The 22,990-nt window shown below is 36.9% G+C and overlaps 1 long non-coding RNA gene across 1 annotated transcript in view; it reads right to left on the bottom strand.

Annotated features, from left to right (window-relative positions):
- Positions 1–1,756: 1,756 nt before the first annotated feature.
- The window catches only part of LOC119522752, a 137,021-nt gene continuing 115,787 nt past the window's right edge, over positions 1,757–22,990 (bottom strand). The window contains exon 2 of the long non-coding RNA XR_005214514.1: positions 1,757–7,960. This is a non-coding gene — a long non-coding RNA (uncharacterized LOC119522752). The remainder of the gene's footprint in view (positions 7,961–22,990) is intronic.

Raw genomic sequence — 22,990 nt, 5'->3', positions numbered from 1 at the left:
TGTAAATTTGTAACCCAATAAACTCCCTTTATAAAAGCCAATCCATTTCTGGCTTTATTAGCAGTATTAGCAAACCAGAACAACATGGATGTCTATTATTTAAAAAATTGGAAAATAACAAGTGTTGGAGAGGATGCGGAGAAATTGGAAATCTAGTGTATTCTTCTTGGGGATGTAAAATGGTGCAGCCACAGTGGAAAGGAATATGATGGTTCCTCAAAAAGTTAAATAAAGAATTACCATGTGACTCAGAAATTCCACTTCTAGGTATACACCCAAAGACAGTGAAAACAGGGTCTCAAACAAATCCTTGTACACCAATGTTTATAGTAGCATTGTTCACAACTGCCAAAAGGTGGAAACAGCCCAAGTGTCCATCAACAAATGCATGGATTAGAAAAGTATGACACATACATACAACGGAATATTATTTAGCCATAAGAATGAAGTTATGAGATGTGCTGCAGCGTAGAAGAATCTTGAAAACATTATACCCAGTGAAGCAAGATACATAAGGACAATTATTGTTTGTTTTCACTTCTAAGAGATGATTAGAAATAGCAAATTCACAGAGATAAAAGAGGTTACATGGGAATGGGGGAAAGGGGGAAGAGGGAGAGTTTGGGGGAAAAAAAGATTAATTGGGTATTAGGCTATAGTTGAATAGGAGATGGCAGAGACTAAAAGCTGGGAAGGCAATTTGGTGTCCTGGCTGCTCCAATGGCCCAGATAAGAAGGTGATGAAATGGGATGATGGCAGTAGGAATTTCAAGAAAGTAATTTCTGGGAGTTACACCTAGAGCAAACTCCCAAGGACTTAGAGGATGGCCTGAAGTAGAAAGTGGAATAGGTAGGAATTTATTCTAGTAGATTAGGCAGAAGATAATGTTAGCTTGGACTTAGGTAGTTGAAATGTAGGAGGAGGAGAGCAGATGTCTTCGAAAACTATTTAGAAGGTAAAATTGATAGGAACTTAGTGTGGATTGATTATGAAGTGACATTCAATAAGATGCAGAACAATAGATGAAGACAAGTTATGGATTTAGTGGGGATCATGTGTTCCATTTTGGATATTGTTATGTTAAGTCTTTGAGACATCTGAGAGTAGCTAGGGGAATGGGTAAAAGAGCACTTTTTATTTGAGATACTTCTGAGTGATGTGACATTTTCAGAAGAAAGTTAGATTTCAACGAATGCAAAGAAGTTTAAGGATTAATGAGTGAAACAGAGGATATATGGGAATTTGTCACAACACAGGTAGGAAAAAAGATACAGCAGAAAGTGTTTACAATGGTGTCTGCAGGTAAAGAATGTGTCTGGAGAGGTGGTGCAATACAAATGAGATAATTTGATTACGTTTTGTTGATAGTAAAACAAAATCAATACTTCATATGAAAGAACAAGGAATATGAATACATCTTTTTCTAGTTTTTGTTTGTGCACCAGTGTTCAATGAATGAGTTATGATTCTTCTGAAATCTTTGACCAGTTGAATTTGGTCTTCATCAGATGCCACTGGCATTAATAATATTCAACAAAACAAAACCCTAAAAAAAAAAAAAGAAAACCTTATGATTCCCACAGGTATGTGTGTTTTTGAATATACCCCATGATCTCACCTAACAGGTCCTTATAAAAGCTCTCTTGTCCTTCTGTTCAGTTGAAGCATCTCTGAGAATGTTCTCACATCCTGTCTTGATACTTCACAGTTTGTGCCTTCTCTCTGATCCTTAATATTATCATAGGCAGCACAGTATTTAATGTATATCTTAACTTTATTGAATAAGAATGCATTACATATAGATCACAAGTTATTCTTGGTCCTGCTTAGTGACAAGTGTTTATTCCAAGGTGAAATGAGAGCACATATCCACAGTTCTACAGCAATTGAAATACCTTTTTGGTGAGTTGGTATGGGCACAATCTCCTTCAATACCAATTCAAAGCAGACTTTGCTGTCACCTCTACTTTCAGCTGAGGGATCCATAACATCTAAAATAAGCCTGTAATAATCTCTCTATACTAGAGGTAGCTTTGTGCCTGCATTACGAATTGCAGAAGACATTTGGTCAAAGACTCCATAAATAGGGCAGAAGAGATACACCAGAGCTCAGATCAATTAGTTTTTTCAAGCTAATCGGACACGGTGGCAAAAGTATCAACCAAAATTTAGAATAGCCTCTTCATCCATTAGCATCAAAGCATGCAGTAGCCTTTGCAGACAACAGCTTTAGAGACAACCTTAAATCTGGCTTGAATACAAAGGATGCATTTTTAAAAGTGAAAAGTACATTTATGTGCAATGACTAATGTCATTGCTGAATGACTGAATGGAAACCTCAAAAAGACATGGCCACTTCCTATCCCCAGAACCTGTGAATGTTACCTTATTTGAAGAAAAGGGTCTTTGCAGAAGTAATTAGGTTAAGGACCGTGAATAAGGAAATGATCATGGATAATCTGGGTGCACCCTAAATGCCATCACAAGGATCCTTATAAGAAAGAGGCAGAGGGAGATTAAACAGAGGAGAAGGTGATGGAAAGACAGAGCAGGGAGAAATGAAGCCACAAGCCAAGGATTGCTGGCAGCCACGAGAAGCTGGAAGAGACAAGAAACCAGTTCTCCACTAGAGCCTCAAGAGGGAGTGTGGTCCTGCCACACCTTGATTTTGAACTTTGGGCCTCCTGAACTGTGAGAGGATAAATTTTTCTTGTTTTAATTATTGTGATAATTTTTTATGACAGTCACAGGACTAATACAGATTCAGGTACCAGGAGGTGGAGTGCTGCTGTAGCAAGTATCTACAAATGTGGAAGTAGCTCTGGAATTAGATAATGGGTAAAGGCTGGAAGACTTTTGAGGCACCTGATAGAAAATGTCTAAATTGCCTTGAAGAGACTATAAGTAGAATTATGGACATTGAAGGCAATTTTGGTGAGGGCTCAGAAGGAAATGAGGCACATGTTATTGGAAAGTGGAGGAAAGTTGATTCGTGTTATATAGTGGCAGAAAACTTGGCTGAATTGTTTCCTACAGTTATGTGGACAGCAGAACTTGTAAGTAATGAACTTGGGTAATTAGCTCAGGAGATCTCCAAGCACAGTGTTAAGGGTGTGGCCTGGTTTCTTCTTGCTACTTATAGTATAAACGAGAGAGAAAGGGGACAAATTGAGAAAGGAACTGAATTTGCAAAAAGGAATGAGCACTTGATGACTTGGGAAATTCTGAGCCCATCCAGATTGCAAAATATATTAAAATTAGGAGATTTACTGTTAGGAAAGTGTGTTCTGGAGAGAAGGTCAAGGGTATGGCTGGATAACTTTTGAGTTGTGCTGAAGAGATTAGGTGTGTGACTCATGGATCCACTCAACCATTCCAGGAGGAGCCAGGAACTATCTTCAGAGGACCCTCCTGTCTAATGGTGTGAATCCCCATAACATACTCAGGATGGCTATACCTGAGAATGCTATACTAGCAGAAATACTTCTAGGATAGACTGAAAGGGACAGAGATAGGATGAAATGAAAGAAGGCTGTAGGAATCCTGAAATTACAGGCAGGAAACAGGCTGATAAAACTGCTCAGATGAAAGCAGGTGCTATACTTCAAGAAAAAGGAAGGATTACTCTGAGCTGTGGGTACAGAGGCAGAAGCCTGGGGCAGAGGATTTTTCCCAGGCCTTGATACCTAATGGAATTTGCCCTGATAGATTCTGAAAATGCTTATGACTGGTGACTCCCTTCCTACTTGCCATTTTCTTCCTTTTGGGATAGGCATGCCTGTAACTGTTATCCTTTGCCTGTCACATCACCGCATTTTAGAAACAGATAAGTTGCTTTCTAGTTTCACAAGTTCATAGATAGAGAGGAATTTTGTCCAGGATGGAGCATACAATGAGTTTCACCCATAGTCAATTTGGATCTTTTGGAGTTGGCGATATTTAGATGAGATTTTGGATTTAGAGTTTGTGCTGCAATGGGTTGTGTCTGTTGGGGATGTTGGGATGGGGTGAATATATTTTGCATGTGAGATGGTAATGAATTTTGGGGTGCCAGAAGGTGGGCTGAATGATGGCCTCCAAAATATCATGTCCTCATGCTATTCCCCAGAACCTGTGGGTGTTACCGTATTTGGGGAAAAAAGGGTCTTTGCAGATGTAATTAAGTTTAGGATCTTGAGATGAGGAGGTGTTCTTGGATTATCTAGATGGGCTCTAAATGCTGTAACAAGTGTCTTTATAAGAGAGAGGCAGAGTGGATTTACACACACAGAGGAGAATGTGGTGTGAAGATGGAGCAGAGTGATTTGGCTATAAGCCAAGGAATTCTGGCAGCCACCAGAAGCTGGAAAAGGTAAAGGAATGGAATCTCACCTAGGGCCTCCAAAAATGAAAGAAGGTTGTCAGACTCCCAAAATTCTACAGGCAGGAAATAGGCTGATAACTGATAAAACTACTCAGGTGCAAACATGTTATCCTTCAAGAAAATGGAAGGATCACCCTGAGGGCAGTGCTGGGGCACAGAGGCAGCAGTCTGAGCAGTAGATCCAGAGGCAGAGACATAAGTAATAGGCACAGAGACAGAGATGTGAGCCGCAGGTGCAAAGCGTGGAGCTGCGAGCCACCAGGAATTATTCCCAGGCCTTGAAACCTAATGGAAATTGCCCTGTTAGATTTTAAAATTGCTTGGGACCAGTGACTCCTTTCGACCTTCCGTCTTTTGTCTTTAGGAGGAGACATGCCTGTAACTGTTATACTAGGCCTGTCCCACCACTGTATTTTTGGAAGAAGATAGCTTGTTTTCCAGTCTCATAGGTTCACAGATGGAGAGGAATTTTGCCCCAGAATGGATCATACAATGAGTTTCACCCATATATGATTTAGAAGATTTAGATGATGCTTTTTGGGACTCTTTTGAGTTCATGTGACTTAGATGGCAATTTGGACCTAGAGCTGACACTGTACTACTGGGTTGAGATTTTGGGGGATGTTGGAATGAGTAAATGTATTTTGTATGCAGGACAGACATGGATTTTCCAGGACCAGAGAAAGGCTCTAGTAGTTGAATGGTGCCCCTCGGCCCCCAAATATATGTCCCTGTCCTAATCTCCAGAACCTGTGGGTGTTACCCTATATGGCAAAAGATGTGAGTAAATTAAAGATCTTGGGATGGGGAGCTTCTCCTGAGTTTGACCCTAAATGCAATCACATGTATCCTTATAAGAGAGAGGCAGAGGTTTTGAGAAGAGAAGAGGAGGAGGAGGCAATGTGGCAATGGAGGTAGAGACTGGAGTGATGTGGCCACAAGATAAGGAATTCTGACAATTAGCATATCCTGAAAGAGGCAAGGAAGGATTCTACCTTAGAGCCTCTGGAGAGAGCGCAGCCTTGCAGACACCTTGATTTTGAACTTCTGGCCTCTAGAACTGTGAGGGAATAAATTTCTGCTGTGTTGAGCCACAAAGTTTTTTTGTAATTTGTTATAGCAGCCACAGGAAATGAATCCAACTAGTAAATGTTTTATACGGGTTTTGCACTTTTTTTTTTTTTTTAACATTTTACAGAAAATCTGCCCACTGGTACTTCTCATGTGTTGTAATGAATCCAGTGTAAGACTTTGGTATAATTTGGTCCTATGCTAAAAATGTCATTATGTTCTTTTCTGGTGATACTTTGCAATCTAAAACAAAACTGCAAATGCCTAGAGCAGGACCATTATAAATCTGGGAAGCAAACTCAATTCTTGGAACTTCATGGAGGGACCCTGAAAGTTTTTTTGTTTTTAAATATTTGAGAAAAGCACGTGGGATTACGCTAAATACAAATATATAATTTATCAATAATAATGCTCTATTCTTTCTTTTTTACAAACTACAAAATAAGGCAAGTTCACATTTGGAAAAGGTGATACATGTCACCCTTTCTACCCTTACCAGTTTGATAGCATGGCATGGCAAATGCCCCCAAATTTTAGTCAGGTTTAACATTTCAAAATACTATTTTCTACAGCCTGAAAAGCTATCAAAAGACTCAAAGAAGCCATATCATGAAGATTTCAAAAAAGACTTTGTAAAGTCAAAAACACATGATTTGATACTTACATAAATTAACAGAATCTAAATTTTTGTTGTTAAAAACCGTGTGAAATTGATATGCCCCTTACAGTTGTGTATGTGTATGTGTGTGTTTTCAGATAAGAAAAAACCTGTAAAATCTCAGATATAGTTACTCTCTAATTTCTCTACTGTAGTAGCTTCAGAGAGTTTGGGTGAAGTACAATATGCAAGTAAAAATGCACTGGAGGAAAAGGCAGCAGTTTGAATCATTATACATCTATATGAAGGAATCTGTGAGTATTGGTCATTTCTTCAGGTTTTCTCGGATGGTGACTTGCCAAGCCAGTCATCTGTTGTTCTTTTTGAATGCCTATAATGTGCTTTGGAGGAAAAGAAATAGGATTTTCTATATAAGAAATATACATATAAGAAATCTTTTACAATAGTCACAATCATCTGCGTGAATTAGTTTTAAAATTGTATAATTCCAGAGCAGTTATACCACACTATTTCAATGCATATCTTAAAATAAGAGACGTTAAGCATAACTTTTACTCCCTCATCTATTTAAGAAAGATATAGAGACTGTTTTTCCTCCTAGAGTGTTTTTGGAAGTATCATTTTAATTTGTTAATATAAGTAAGTAAATACGATGATGATGGAGAAATTCACTTAGTTACGGGGATATGGAATCACTGTAGGAGGAGATATAAATATATACACATATATACACATACATACACATAATTTCCTCTTCTTCTTCAGACCACCAAAGCAGAATTGGAGAAGGGAGTAGAAAGGCAGAATAAAACAATTGACCTTTCAGACAGTTTTCTGCTGCCTCTTGCAGAGAGAAATCTTTTTCCTCTCAGGTCTTCTAGAACTTTATTCCCCACCTTCAAGGGGGTCAGGCGAGAAAGAAGAAAGAGAGAGGGAATAAATCATGGAGAACAGGGATCAATATTTGCCTTTAAAATCTAAATAAAGGTAATAGAATTTTCAGATTCATCCCTAGCATAAACATTAAAATGTGAGGTTGTTCGCAAAAATAGCTGTATAAAGTATTTGTATAAAGTAGATATATGTGCATAATTAGAAAATACCTCTTTAGATAAAGTTAAAATCACTTTCTCTAACTGATTCTGTTAAACTTTGGTTTATTTTCAGCAACGTTAAGTGCCTGCAATATGCTGAAACTCTAGATTAATGATAAGTTTAATTTCAGCCAAAGCAGATGAATCCATCAGCTTTCACTTGAGATAAGATTCTAAATAACTTGACTGGGGTTAAGCAGTTCTTTTTTGAATTTCTGAAATGGCTTCTCTTACAGTGTGTGCAATATTAGCACCTATCCAAAATCATTAACATGCACATTTTTGTTGGTCTTTTCCTTTTTTTATATAACAGGGATTGGAACCAGGAATCGAATAATTCTTTTTTTCTATTCTTTTTCTTTTCTTTTCCTCCTTTTTTTGGTGACCTGCAAATTTGAATAAGTTTGTAAATTTTTGACAAACTGAATGTTTTCCAAAAGCTTTAGCTCTCTTCAGTGTGTTACACTTTCACTATCACCATCAGGTCATGCACAATAACAAAGAATACACATCTTTACAATAAAATGTAATACATGTTTCAAAATTTTGATAATTGTGTTCATATCAATATAATTGTAAGAGGAGTCTTGCAATAGTTTTACAAATGCACACTATTTCATTCAGCTTAGCTTGATCTTTGCAGAAATGCACTTATTTCCTTTCCATCCCTTGCCTGCATGCTTTGTTCTTCTCAAAATACATGATTTTGTTTACTTAAATATTTTTCATATTCTTTGGCATCAGTAATCACTTAGATGAGATAGCTCCATTGTGGCGAGAGCGTGACCTTTCCAGAGGTACTCGTCTGTTATCTGTAAGACAAAGAGAAAAAGAACCAAAACATAGCCTTAGATCTTGGCTATTACAAGATGTCAAGTTGAGAGGTTTTCAAATAGGCCTAAAAAAAATCACTTCAAATGAATATGTAAATACCTAACAAGGAGCCCAGATCTGAGGAGTTCACACTGCAGCTTCCAGACTTAGTTCAAGAGTTCTGCAATCAGCAATAAATGACTTTCTTGGTAAGTGAAGTCAGAGGGATAAAAGAAATGGAAGAATTCTCTTAAGCACAGTTCCTTTGGAAATAGGCGACAACAAAATTCCTTGGGAAAGATGTTAAATTGAAAGCATCTATGTATACTGCCTTTTGTTGGAAAGCACTTCAATTCCCTATGAGTTTTCAATCTGTACGTTCATTACCTCTAGAGGACACCAGCATGGGCAGAGCAGAAGAGAGATTTTAGTTTTTACAATGACTGCAATATGTGGCAATCAAACCATCTATTGAGTCTGCGTGACTGTATGATGCAAACAAATTCAATACATTATATAGTCATTATCGGAATGAATAACGTAAAGGTCCCATTCCCCCCACCCGGCACAGGAAGAATAATCACTGTAGAGATAACCGTTAGCATGAAGTTTGGAAAGCAAAATTTAAAAGCATTGGAAGTTGCTGAAAATAGTTTTAGTTTTAATAGGAAAAAGGTTTACAGCTCTGCATTGCGATGATCACTACTATGTTATTATCACCTCTGTTTTATGCTCAGCTTAAATGCAATTGATGTGGGTGAAAATCCTTTTCTGACAAAAGCATATTATACTTAGAGTCTCTATTTAGACTGAGACTAGGTCCCCAGAAATAATGACAACCACCAGCACTTACATAAATGCTAACACTTTACACTCATTAATTTGCTAATTCACACAACATCCCCGGGAGGTAAGCCCATTTAATTCTATCCTATTATCTCTGTTTTAGTGATGAAGGTTACACAGCAAATCAATGGTATGATGGGTGATTATAATGCAAAATTAATGCCTGAATGTCAGGCCTGCTTTGTTTGGAGGTGGATGCTGGGGCCTCCCAAGCTGCTATTCATTTCCTCCTTCAGATGATGTCCAACAACACATCCAGCCTGTCACATGGGGAGGACGGACTGTGAGAAGTGCTGAGTTTTCGCCATGGTGCCTTTCTTGGTCTATTGACAAGAAAGTCTCTTGACTGATTTCCTGGTAGTCTGCGGTCAGTGCACAGAGCAAAGCTAACGGGACCCCATGACCTTGGCCTCATTAATACCATGGGATGAGTGAACTGAGCCAACCAGCCATAAACTTAAAGCCTAAGCAGCACTTTATAATGCCATGATATCACTGAAAGGTGAGAAAGAAAGAGGCATTTTCTCTACTCAGAGATATCTGAGTGATGGATGATATGGGCAGCCTTGTAAAGATAGCATTAAAAAATCCATTATTTAGTTTGTGATAGGGATCACAATTCAGCTAAAAATGTGAAGATAACATTCCTGGATATAGGGCTTATTACTTAGATGTCACTGGTTTGCATACAGATTGGTTCACTTCTCAGAAAACATTTAAAAATGAGATTATAATATAATGGCTACCATTGCATTGCTAGAATTTAAGCATTCACTGGCAAAGCTATCAGAAATGAGAATGCTGGCAGCATTCCTGAAGGATTGTCTCAGTTCAAAAAAAGGCTTATGCCTGGGTGGTCCCATACACTGAGGTCAACAGGCATCCACACTTCACTCCAGATATGCCATTGGCACTCTGGGCCATCACTCACTGCTCAGTGGATCCCAGAGAGGTGCCACATACAAAAAGCCAGCCTCAGGGTGTTAAAGGATGTGATGTGAGGAGTCATGTCAATCTGCGACTTATTGGTGGCATTTAGTGTGAGAAACAAAGAACTTTTAGTTTAAAATGAACCGAGAAAAGGACTTTGAAGCTTTTGGAAGGCAGGATAAACACTGGTTCCGGGCCCAAATCCAACTTTTGGCATGCACAAAACAGAATTATTCTAGTCATTCATTCATTCATTCATTCAGTCAGTCAGTTTGTCTTTTTGTCTTACTTCCCTTCCTTCCTCCCTCCCTTCTTTTAAAATTTTTGTACCTAATCAGTGCCTAAGTTAATGAGATAATTCTGAGGAGAGGAATTTCTGTGAATGTTACCACTCAGATTTTTGAAATGTCAACCTACAATCTTGTTTATGAAAAAATATTGCTAGGAACAATGGTTGACTTGGATCTTTAAATTTATTTCCAATTCTCTGTATTTATGTTAAAACTAATTTAAGTTACAAAATATATATTTATCCTCTAGATGTGTATGGATAAAGCTAGAAACAATTTAAAGGATAACATGTAGCACATATTTGTTTCATCTGTCTTCGCATTCTAATGGTTAGCAATTGAATGATGACAACTTCTCCCCCTTGGATTCATGTCTTCTTTGAAGCAGAGATTAAGAATCATTGAATTTTTGAAATATAAATTTTAAATTCAGGGTAGTAAATACCAAAAGGTAAAATCTGGCATCAAATTTATGAGAAATAGTTAGATACTACTGCTGTCAGAGGTAACAGGGTAATTTGGGAGATTATGAGAGTGATTGCATTTCATATTTGGAATGGAGGTGGAGGAAGTGGGTGCCCACGTGGTATGTTTTAAAAGCTCCAGGAGACCCAGCCTGACCCGTATTCACTTTTCAAACTAGTCTCATTCTCCCAACACTAGTGATACTTGTCTAGTTTAGATGACAAAAATAGGGGGCCTCCTCTCCAAAGCAAGCCAATATTTTAAAACAAATGAATTTATCTGAGAGGATATGGAGGGCTTTGTTAACAAGTAGTGGCAGCCCTTTCCAATTTGCCGGTTGTATTTTTGGAAATCAAAGGGAGGAAGACGGGGGGGGGGGGGGGTGTATCTGTCTTTGTATGTCTATTTGTTGGGGATGTTGTGCCATGAGATATAGGAAAGCACATTTCATTGTAGCATAGAGGAGCATGATTTGTCATACTCTTCCTCTGTTTCTTTTTTAATGCATGTGGTAACATATTATAGTGAATAAGAAAGTCTCGAGGGGCTAATATATAGTCACGATCTAAGAATTCACTAAGGGATTCTGTTGTTTATAAACACAAGCATTAATGCAGCACTAAAGCCTGAACTGTCAATTCCTTCCAAATCCACGGTAGTTGGGTATGTATACCTTAACAGACTTTTTTTTGTTTTTTAAATCAAAGGCTTGCCTTTAAAATAGACCCTGTGTGAAGATGAACAGATTCTGATATTACAGAGAGTGACCTGGTCAAAGCATGACATTGAAGAGAGGGACACGGTTATATGAAAATGTGCATCTTATGGAGGAGGGGTGACTAAATCTAAAACGATATTTAAAGCTGTCACCAAATGAAAATATAAGTACATGGCCCAGCTTTAACATGGTTCTGAATATTCTTAATATCAGGTTAATCAGCTGAAGCCAGTGTCAAGTCCCCGCTGTCATAACAGCAAGAAGATTTACGTTTTATCTAAGTATAAATGGATTTGGTCTTCATCTCAAAACCTTCCCAACTGAGTCCTGCAGTGAATGGATTAAACCCATTATTGTATTGTTGTAGAATTCATTCATATAATCATTTATGCAGCAACAATGTACAAAGCACACATCCGTGAAAGATCTGAATGTCACAAAGTTTCAGATCCATACCTAAATCTACATCGTAATTTCCTTTTTTACTGAAAATTTTGTCAAGTGAAATAGCTGAGGTTTAAGCACATCATACATAAAGTTTAAATGAAAAGTGATATGAGATAGACTATGGGGCTCAAGCCTGTGCTATGTAACCTGGGAATGTGCAATGAATCCTCTATCAAAAGTGTGTGTACTGCCCAAGGTATAAGGCTGAACCTTGCATACAGCATGAGTAGGTCAAGTTCGGACTGTGAAAACTGATAAAAAGGCCACCTCCATAATTCATTTCCCCCCCAGGTTAGGAGGGCACATAGCCTAACATAATATATGACCTAATATACAACAATATATGACCTAAGATAATATATGACCTAACATAACATAAAATGGGGACCACAAACAAAAATTCTGCCTAACACTGGCCCCTCACAGCAGGATAACATAAACTAAGTCTCTGCTCCATAAGTACTGCACATTGTGTTAGAAAATATCCCATTTTAATGCAAATTAGTTGGCTAGAAAAGAAAGCCTCTGTAATTTACAGTGAACTTTGGAGAATACAAAGCTTTTCAAAAGTGATGGTGTGGCAGATTTACCATCCATGGGTAGGAATGGTTGATAGCAAATAGAGCAAATGGAGGTCTGGGTTTATGAAGCTTAGCCTGAGGAAACCAAGAAGACTTTCGGTTGATTCTCAAAATGCCTATTTAGTAGCTATTTGCATCCCAAACCCTGATGAAAGAAAGATTAAACTGTTATACTGAAATTATCTCAAATGAACTTACATTTTCCCCTTTTGTTCCAAGATTTCAAAACTGTTTGATTTATGTTTTTTTCTTTGTGATTTTAGGGATCCTGAATTGGATACAGTTTCTTAATCTCTAGAAATAACTGGAAGGTGGCAGCCTAATTAGGCTTGGACCTAATTGCTTTGATGGAGGTCAGTCAATTCCTCTATTAGTTGACCAGATTCTTTCTCCTGGTTGATCAGTTGACCAGTACAGTACTTTTAAAAATATCACTTCACACCCACAGTAATGGCTATTATTTAAAAAACAGAAAATATCAAGTGTTGGAGATGATGAGGAGAAATTGGAACCATTGTGCATTGTTGATATGAATGTGAAATGGTACAGCCACTGTGGAAAGCAGTATGGCAGTTTCTCAAAAAGTTAAGTATATGACCCAAAGAAATTGAAAACAAGAACTCAAACAGATACTTGTACACCAGTGTTCACGGTGACATTATTTACAATAGCCAAAAGGTGGAAATGATCCAAATGTCCATCAACGGATGGATGGGTAAACAAAATGTGGTACATACCCACAATGGAATATTATTTGGCTAAATAAAGGAATGAAGTTCTAAGACAGGATGCAACATGGATGAAACTTGAAAATATTATGCATAGTGAAATAACCAAGGCACATATCAACAAATACTGCATGACCTCACTTACATTAAATATCTAGAAATTGCAAATTTGTCGAGTCAGAAAGTAAAATAGAAGTTACCAGTGGAGGGAGGAAGGGGGAGTGTCAGGGGGAATTTTGCTTATTAGGTATAGAGTGTTTGTAAATTTTGGAAATTTTTAGCAATAAAAAAAATATATGTTGACTTCAAACTATATATGCAATTTGATGTTCTACTTTTTCATTTTAACAGTATATTGAAGAAATTTTCCATGTCAAAAAGTTCGGAAATCATGATACTGAAAACAGGATTTTTAATGGCCACATATTTTTCTATTGTATAGATATACCACAATTTAATTAACATTTTGCCTGCTGCTGGATGTTTAAGTTGCTACCACTATTTTGCTTATAAATAGTACAGCAATGAACATCGCTATAGGAACATCTTTACATATGTCATGTATGGAAGTGGCATTGCAAAATAAGGCTATGCAAATTAAGTACAAATTGCATTCCAGAATTGTATTAATTTAAATCCTGATTGGGCAGTATATGAATATGTCTGCCTTTTTTTTTCTTTTTTCTTTTTTTTTTTATTAAATTCAGTTTTATTGAAATACATTCACACACCATACAATCATCCATGATATACAATCCACTGTCCACAGTATGATAACATAGTTATGCGTTCATCACCACGATCTATCTCTGAACATTTTCCTTACATCAGAAAGAACCAGAACAAGAATAAAAAATAAAAGTGAAAAAAAAACACCCAAATCATCCCCCCATCCCACCCCATTTGTCCTTTAGTTTTTATCCCCATTTTTCTACTCATCCATACACTAGATAAAGGGGGTGTGATCCACAAGGTCTTCACAATCACACTGTCACCCCTTGTAATCTACATTATTATATAATTGTCTTCAGGAGTCCAGACTGCTGGGTTGGAGTTTGGTAGTTTCAGGTATTTACTTCTAGCTATTCCAATACATTAAAACCTAAGAGGTGTTATCTATATAGTGCATAAGAATGTCCACCAGAGTGACCTCTCGACTCTATTTGACATCTCTCAGCCACTTAAACTATTTCGTCTCATTTTGCATCCCCCTTTTGGTCAAGAAGATACTCTCAGTCCCACGATGCCGGGTCCACATTCATCCCCGGGAGTCATATTCTGCATTGCCGGGGAGATTTACACCCCTGGGAGTCGGGTCCCACGTAGGGGGGAGGGCAGCGAGTTCACCTGTCGAGATGGCTCAGTTAGAGAGAGAGAGGGCCACATCTGAGCAACAAAGAGGTACTCAGGGGGAGACTCTTAGGCACCATTACATGCAAGTTTAGATTCTCCTTTGTGGTAATGAGCTTCATAAGGGCAAGTCCCATGATCGAGGGCTCAGCACATCAAACCGCCAGTCCCAATGTTTGTGACATCAACACCAGTCCAGGTGAGGATGTCCAACACATCCGCGCCTTCCCCCAGATCCTCGGGGCTGGGGAGGGGAGGCTGTAAATATATTTTTTATTATCTGCCTAAATTACTCTGGGATGTGTCACTATTTCACTCCAGCCTATACTAACCTACCGTATCTCACTTCCTATTCAAAGTTCCATGCAATTGTGGTGTTTGAACAAATCGACTGTAGAGTTGTACCATTTAGAAAATTTAGATCCTGTACCAAATAGATATCTATTCCCTTGGTCTCATGTGGAAGTTGAAGTTTTAAATCACAATCAGTTTCAACCTTTACCCTTTGGCCTGGCTTGCCCTGGTCTTAACCAGACCTGCTTCATTCATATCACTAATTGAAGTCTGGGCTCTTTTTCAGCTTTTTTTTTTTTTTTTGACAGTGGCTGTATGCACTAATACTGACATTCATATCTGCCGAGCTCTAGCTCTGAGTTTCAGGTGTCTCAGAGATATGCATTGTTCCAGAGACCAATCAGGTTATACGCTAGGGGATCAGCATCTCAAAGTTTAGAGATAGGCCTTACAATTCAGGGATAGAGTTAACTGCTGTAAGAGCTTACAATCTAGGGACTATTACAATTATTTTGTCCACATTAGGCTATGTTCTAAGATTCAATGCTGAGTTTACACATTGTAGTTAGTCCATATTGGTGAGGCATCATCCCTCTCACCATGTTTTCTCCAACACTTTTACTCCTATATATATATTTTCCTACAATTTTATAGAGTTATATTCACATACCATACATTTATCCACAGTGTACAATCAGTTGTTCATGGTATCATCATAAAGTTGTACATTTATCACCACAATCAGCACTTGAACATACTGACTGCTACAAGAAAAATTGTTTTTTTTTAGCAATAAGAAAAAAATGATAAAAAGAAAAATAACATGTCATACAATACAATATACTAGTAAGGACAGCAAATAGCACCGCTACCAAGAATCCCATATTCCTCCCCTATATCCCCCTCTCATATACATTTAGCATTGGCATATTGCCTTTGTTACATTTAATGGAGGTATATTACAATGTTACTGTTGACCATAGACTCCAGTTTGCTTTGATTATGTTTTTTCCTGAATACCATCCCCTTTTCAAATTTCTACATGGTTGACATTCATTTGCTTTCCCACATGCAAAAACATTTTTATATTTGTATATTTAGTAACAGTCATTGGCCACTCCAGTTTTTGCCACGTTATACAGTCCCAGTCTTTATCTTCTATCTTTACCTCTGGTGTCATACATCCTCCTATCCCACCTCTTTCAGCTTTACTCACAGACGTCTTTGTTCAGTGTACTTACAATACCGTGCTACCATCACACAGTATTATGCTATCTATTTCTGGATCTATGCAATCAATCCTAAACATTCTGTAGTCCTTCAGCATCAAATGGCTGATCTCTGCCCTCTTTCTATCTCCTGGTCACCTGTGTTGTCAGCTTTTAACTCCCAAAGTTTGTTCATTAATGTCTGTTCATATTAGTGAGACCATACAGAATCTGTCCTTTTGTTTCTGGCTAACTTCACTCAACATAATGTCCTCAAGGTTCATCCACATTATTACATGGTCCATGTCTTTGTTCTGTCTTACAGCTGCATAATATTCCATCATGTGTATAAACCACAGTTTGTTTATCCACTCGTCCTTTGATGGTCATTTGGGCTGTTTTGTCTGCCTTATATTAATCATGGATATTAATCTTTTAAAAATGCACTAATATGAAAAGTGAAAAATGGCATTTGATTCTATTTCTTCGAGTGTTAGTGAGGTGGAACTTTTAATATGTTAGTATCCAATTATTATATTGCTTCTTTTATATGCTGGCCATACCCTTTGCCATTTATCTACGTACTCTTAAGTTTTTGCCTTTGTTTTTATTTTCATCTCTATATAGTAAAGGTATTAGTCAACTGAAATATTCATTTGAATTATTTTCTCTAGTTGTTGATTGCCTATTTATTTGGTTTGTGTTGTGGGGTCTTAAGAACACATAGTTTCATTTTTATCATTTTTATGTAGTTAAATATAAATTTTTTACATTGTGATGTGTTCCATTGCTTTTAAACTTAGTCCTTCTCTAGCTAGAGAAATTGGATAAACATTCAACTATATCTCCTCCTGCTCTTTAAAGTTTTATTTTATTTTATTTTTTACATTTAAATATTTAAATGACCTTGAATTAATTTTGTTATACAATATCAGGTAAGTTTATTTTTTTTTCTTACAGAGAGGAAATAGATTATCCCAGTACCAATTGTTGAATAATCATGAATTTCTATACTGATTCATGATACCTCCTTGATCATATATCAAATTATCTATATTAGGTAGGCTCTGTTTCTGTTCCATTGATCCAAGTAATGTTCCAAGTATTTTTGTGACAATACTTCTTGATTTCATTATTTCAGCCTTATGATATATTTTAATATCTGGGGAAACAAATCTCCTACAATTTATATTCTCATTTCAAGTGTATATTTTTAGGGCACATTTTGGAACCACTACACACTATAATCACAACACAACTTGAAAAGAGCACAGTTGATAAACAAACCCAGTGGGTATTAGGATGTTCCTAGTAAAGACAGGCAGATGTCTGTTGAGTGCCAATGAATCAAGGGAAGCTAAAGTACCTAGTAATGTTTTTAAGAGTTCTCCCTGTCTTCAGATCACTTTTTCTGACACCTGACCACTTTTCTTCTGGAAAATACAGCAGTATCCAACATTGACCAAAATGGCATTACTGATTACTCACAGAGGGTCCTATACATTTATTCTAACTTTTGCCTCATCAAAAATTTGAATCAGTGGAATTAAATGTATAGATTTGTTAGCAGTTGATGAAGTCTAGTGGTTCTAGTGTGCAACCTTATTTTTTTTCACGTTTTATAATATGTTAAAAATTTGGTTTGTACTAGATACTACAGGTATTAAGCTATACTGAAATGTTTTAAATTGTTTTATTTCAGCAGAATTGTGTACACAGGTGCTGTGCAGAAATGCGTGTCTAGAATCCAATCAATTACCTCTCTTTAACAATTAAGTAATTCCAGCACTATTCCGATCTCAATGACATTGTAATGTTTTTAAAACAAGAACAAGGCCATGTTGTGTAATCTATACCTTTCATTACATGCAAATAAATCCATGCAAAGAAACCCAGAGTACTGTGGTAAATCAGGTTGGCAGAAGAGATGAAAGTTATTTTAACAAGGATGGCAATAGAAAGCAATAATGCTAAAGCAGTTCAGAGGCTACTGTGACTATAGACACACAACTCCCATTAATTGCAATTGGAGTTAAGCACATGTAATGATAATATAGACCCCTAAATGTTTTTCCAATTGGAAAATAAGCAAATGTGTTCCAGGAAACGGCATGCTTTTGTGTGGAAAATACAGTATTCTAACTGAGATGCGTGAATTATTTTCACACTGATATTGCTGAGGTTATGATGCTGGTATTTTTCCTATGCTTAGGGATATGGATCTGCTAGAGGTAACATCTGTACAAAGAACGCCTTTCCCTTTCTCTTTTTAATGCTCAGCATTCGTTATGTTATTAAAGGAAAAGTCTCAATAGTTGCAATGAATTTATTAATTCAGTAGCTTATCAGCATGAAACTCTGCTGTGCTAGGGGAAAAACAAATTATATTTTACAAAACTGCAGTAGTGAGATTAAATCACTTTTCTATATTTCACTTTCTTCTTATCCTCCCTGCCAGGTAGTAACTCTACTCTCTATCTCTACTATGAACCTCCTATTTTGCAAACTATCAAGTCTGGTAGTAATATAAAGGTACATTATCGAACAAACTCAATTATAGAAACTTTAGGAAGATTGAAATATGTGATAAAAGTAAAACCACATAGTACAATAATATTGCTTCAAGGCATTAAAAACTTAATCCATATTAAGGTATTGAAGGTAGGAAATATGCAATACTTACTTTTATCTATCATAAACATTATATTTTCATAACACGTAAAACCAACCTCTTGGCATTTTAAATGTCTAGCATTTACATAATTGATAACTTGAACATTTCTAAGGATTTCAGAAAAGTGTGACTGAGAAAAAAATAAAATCAGTATATTGAGTATTTCAATGGCTACAGAGCTTGCTATTGATTACTTCTAGATTCAATGTCAAAGCTAGTGAATAGAATCTTTTTTGTTGTTTTTAAATGTCCTTGGTTTTGTACATTAGCCATGCATTACATTTGCTTTTTTAGTAGAGAATGCAATTGGGCCCTAAGACAAATTTGCTGTCCATGAGGTTGAAAGTCTGATGATGATATGTACATATATGGAAAATATGGAAAACAGAGACAGAAAAATATGAAGGATGTTAGAAAATAGTTGGAAAAATGCCAACATAAACTATATATATGAAACCTATGTTGAAGAACAATCCCATAGAAATCAGACTTAAAACTGTAACAGAGCTGCTCAACGTGTCTACCACAATGTCTTACACATAGTAGTTTCTCAAAAACTGTCTGTTGATTAAGCAATCATCCGATCATTAGCAACGACTCAGGAACCGATCCTTGAACTCACCTTCAACTATGCTGTTTACACACAGGTAATATAATTTGCCACTAATACAAGGGAAGGAAAGGAAAGACTAGGCCTTCTTCCTTCCTTGCTTCCTTCCTTCCTCCCTCCCTCCCTTCTTCTCTTCCTTCCTTCCTTTCACCCACTCCATAAACTATCTGCAGGGTAGCATAACAGGCACCCTTATTAGGGTGGAAGGGATAAATGTATAAACCACTATAACCTGAAACTATATGTCTCTTGCAGCATGCATCATATTCTAAAGCAGTGGAGGTTCAGAGTAGATAAAAATCACATCCCTTGAGTGTAGGAGTTAGGGTTCAGAGAAAATTTCATCCCAATTTGGCTTTAAAGAATATAGGTGGGAGTTCAATAAGAAGAAACGGGAATATGGCTATTAATTTTTGATTAGTAGGAAAAGTGGATTCTAGTTCCTTATACTGGTGGCCCTTTAATTACCAAACTTTTCCTATTTTGGTGGGTATTACAAAAAACAATAAACGTTTAAAAGAAAAATCAGAATGCCAAGAAACAGTAAACTTCTTTTTCTAGGGAAAGAAGGGAAATAATGTACTGCCCAGATTCGTAGTTAAATGGTCTGAGATACAGTAGTAGCTATTTCCATAAATATGTGATTTTAATTTTAATGGGTTTTTTAAAAAAAACTATCTTGAAGCATTTACATAAAAGATATTACTTCTGTTTCAAAACAAAAAAAAACAAAAACAAAAAAACCCCAGCAGAATTAGGGCCCCCTGAAATCATCTGGAGAGGTTCTGTTGTTGAAGCCTAGATAACACTATCAAGAGTGAGAGTAGAAGAGCTGATCAAGGCTTAGATTACAATGGCCTAAGAGAAGAGTACTTGGCAGCCTGAGACTGAGTAACCATTAGGGTTGGGGCAGAATAAGCTAGCTGTTAAATGGCACTGTCGATATAGGGTCAATTCAATACCACCACCTGTCATCTCTGAGCCTTTTTATTCCATGTGTGGCATAATGGATCCTTACGATCAGCCATTTCTCTCACTTTGATCATATGATGGACAATCCTCTGTCATTTTCTATGGCAGTTGTTTGTGATCTGCTGAGCTTTGTTGCTGATATGCTGACCTGGAATATCCTCATCTGTTATCTGCCTTTGTTTCTGAATCACTCTAAGGCTATATATCTACTCTTTGTTTTTAACATGTGCAACCTATCTCTTGGGTCTGGGCTACCTATTTCTTGACCTACCTTCTTGCTGACAGTGAAAATTTTAGAGTAGTCAGCCCAAATCTTTAGCTTAAGTAGCCCAGATACTCTGGTGGTACTTAAGCTTACTGACTTATAGTAAGGCAGAAATGGCAGGCCTTCCCCCTGCATGATGTCTCCATTTCCCAAAGGACTAGATCACAAAAATATACCACTGGCTATGATTTTGAGGAGAGAAGATATTTAATCTGCAGCTTACAATTACAAGAGCCTATAAACAGGTGCTTCCCATTAGTAGTGTCCCCATCCTAGCCTGTCTTTAATTACTTAACCAGCTGCATGGACAAAGGCAACCTATATGGTTAATATCACAGACACTTTAGCAGCTGCCAGAGCTATTGTTTTAAAATATAAACTGTCCCTTAAGGAAGAGGCAGTAAGCAGTTGCTTTAAATATGAGCAATTAGGACAGAGTCAAAACATGGCTTCTCAATGTCATATTCATAACTGACAGAAGTTCCTTTGTAATTTTAGGACCTAACGCAATCATGCACAACCTAAGTGCCAGGTGGAGCGTATAGGTGAATAAAAATGGTTACTAACTAGCAACTTACCTCTCACATAGGAAGTCTCAAAAAACCTTTCCTTATTTTTAAGTCTATTGGAACAAAGCCAGTTTTCACACTATCAGACAAATGTATAAATATGGATGGCTATACACTGATGTTCTTTGCAACAGTGTTTATATTAGTGTAAAACAGTAAATAGCCTATATGTCCGTCATGGGATTAGATAAAGCATGGCACCGACATATACTAGGATGCTATGCAGCCATTTTAAATCATTATATAGATCTATATGTACTCAACAGAAAGATGTCCATATTATGAAGTATAAAGGGCAAGTTACAAAAGACTATATCATAGTGTTGTTGAAAAAATATAATACGATGTTTTAAATTTTGGAAGGACAGATACCAATAACAACAGTAGTTTACCAAACAACTGGACACCATAACCTAGCAAAGTTGACACATGAACTTAACCATCACAGTGGGTACACTCAGAGAGACAAAGAGGTATGTTGTTACATCTTCTGGAGAGAGTTTTACTTTAATGATGAAATCAAATGAGACTAAAATGGCTTTGCAATATGTTACCTATAAATGACAAAACTTGGGGAAAAAAAGCCTTTTCTTTGATGGTAAATGCTACTGGCATATTTTTAGCAAGACATGCATTCTGGGTTATTTTTCCAGTATATAGCAGGCAGTGGTGTGTGGGGGTAGAGAGGGGAGTTTTGGCACTAGGCATTATACTCTTTCTCACCACCATTTGCACTGGTAACAATGATGCATAAAGTAAAGCTGATTGCTATATGTAGTCTTTGAACTTATTAATGTAGATTTCTCATATATTTTGTCTAACAAATCAGGTCATACTCACATTTATATATTTGTAGACCCTTTCTAAACATCAGTTTCCTATCTGCAAAATGGGCATAATAATAGTACTTACATTGTGGGTTGTAATCAGGATTAAAGGAGATAATCTATGTAAAGCTCTTACCACAGTACCTGGCCCATATTACTTTTCTGATAGATGTGAAACGCACACATACACACACACACACACACACACACACACACACACACACTGAAATAAGGCAACGAGCCTCAAGTGAAAAGCTGTTTATACCTATAATGGTATAGTGCTACAGAAAGACAAAGTTCTCAGAATAGAACTATATAGGTTCAAATCTTCATTTCTGCCACTTAATAGTTGTGTTTTCCTAAACCTTACTTTCCCTGTTTGTGGACATGAAAATAATATTAAAGGCCAACCTAACAGAGCAGTTACAAGAACTAAATGAGACAATAATGTAAAAGGACCAGAATGGTATCTGATACAGAGTAAAAGCATAATGTTATTGTATACTTATTAATGTAAGAGTCAAATTCCAAAGATTTTAGTGTCGAGATTTTAATATACTTTTTAAAATCTAGACAAATTCATTATGGTGACTCTGAAATTTCTTAGGCACTTTTGGGACAATGGGATAAGGTGCAAACATGTTTTTCAAAGTCTTTTTCAGAATAGCCTATACAAACAATAACTTAAATATCAGCCAGAAAATCAGAATTTATCAAGGGTCCTACATTTTATTTACTTCAAAAGTCATCATGGGCTGGGGTATTTTTTACGCCTTTGGGAAGCAATGAAAATCTTTTGCAGCAATTTATTTATTTTTCTTATTGTCTTCTAGTGGGTAGATGTAGGCAGGCTGCCTTCTATTACTTTTCTGCTTTAGGATTCCAGTTGTCTGGACAGATTTTTTCCCCTAGGATAGAAAAAGATCATTTTTACAGATACTAGCCTAGCCTGAATGATGCATCTAGTAAAACCAGTCACTCATTTTTTTTCTTGTACTGCTGATTTACCAGGTGACTTTAATTTGGTTTCCTGAGTAGACCTATTCACTGGAAAGAGGGAGCCTTGCTGTCATAACCAGGTTCTATTCCCACGTCAGGAATGTTTCCCTCTGTCCAAAAACTGGTCTGCAATTCATTTCAGCAAATCTTTCTTACACGCTGTCTATGTGCCTAGCATAGTGCTTGAGGTGGGGGGGGGATATAAAGATGAATAATCCAGTCTCTTCTTTCAAGGCACTTATTTGCAGTGATTGTG

Source organism: Choloepus didactylus, chromosome X (genome assembly GCF_015220235.1).
Source record: "Choloepus didactylus isolate mChoDid1 chromosome X, mChoDid1.pri, whole genome shotgun sequence".
NCBI lineage: Eukaryota > Metazoa > Chordata > Mammalia > Pilosa > Megalonychidae > Choloepus > Choloepus didactylus.
Note: the sequence above shows the minus strand (reverse complement) of the source record. Positions and strands in the feature narration are given on the sequence as shown.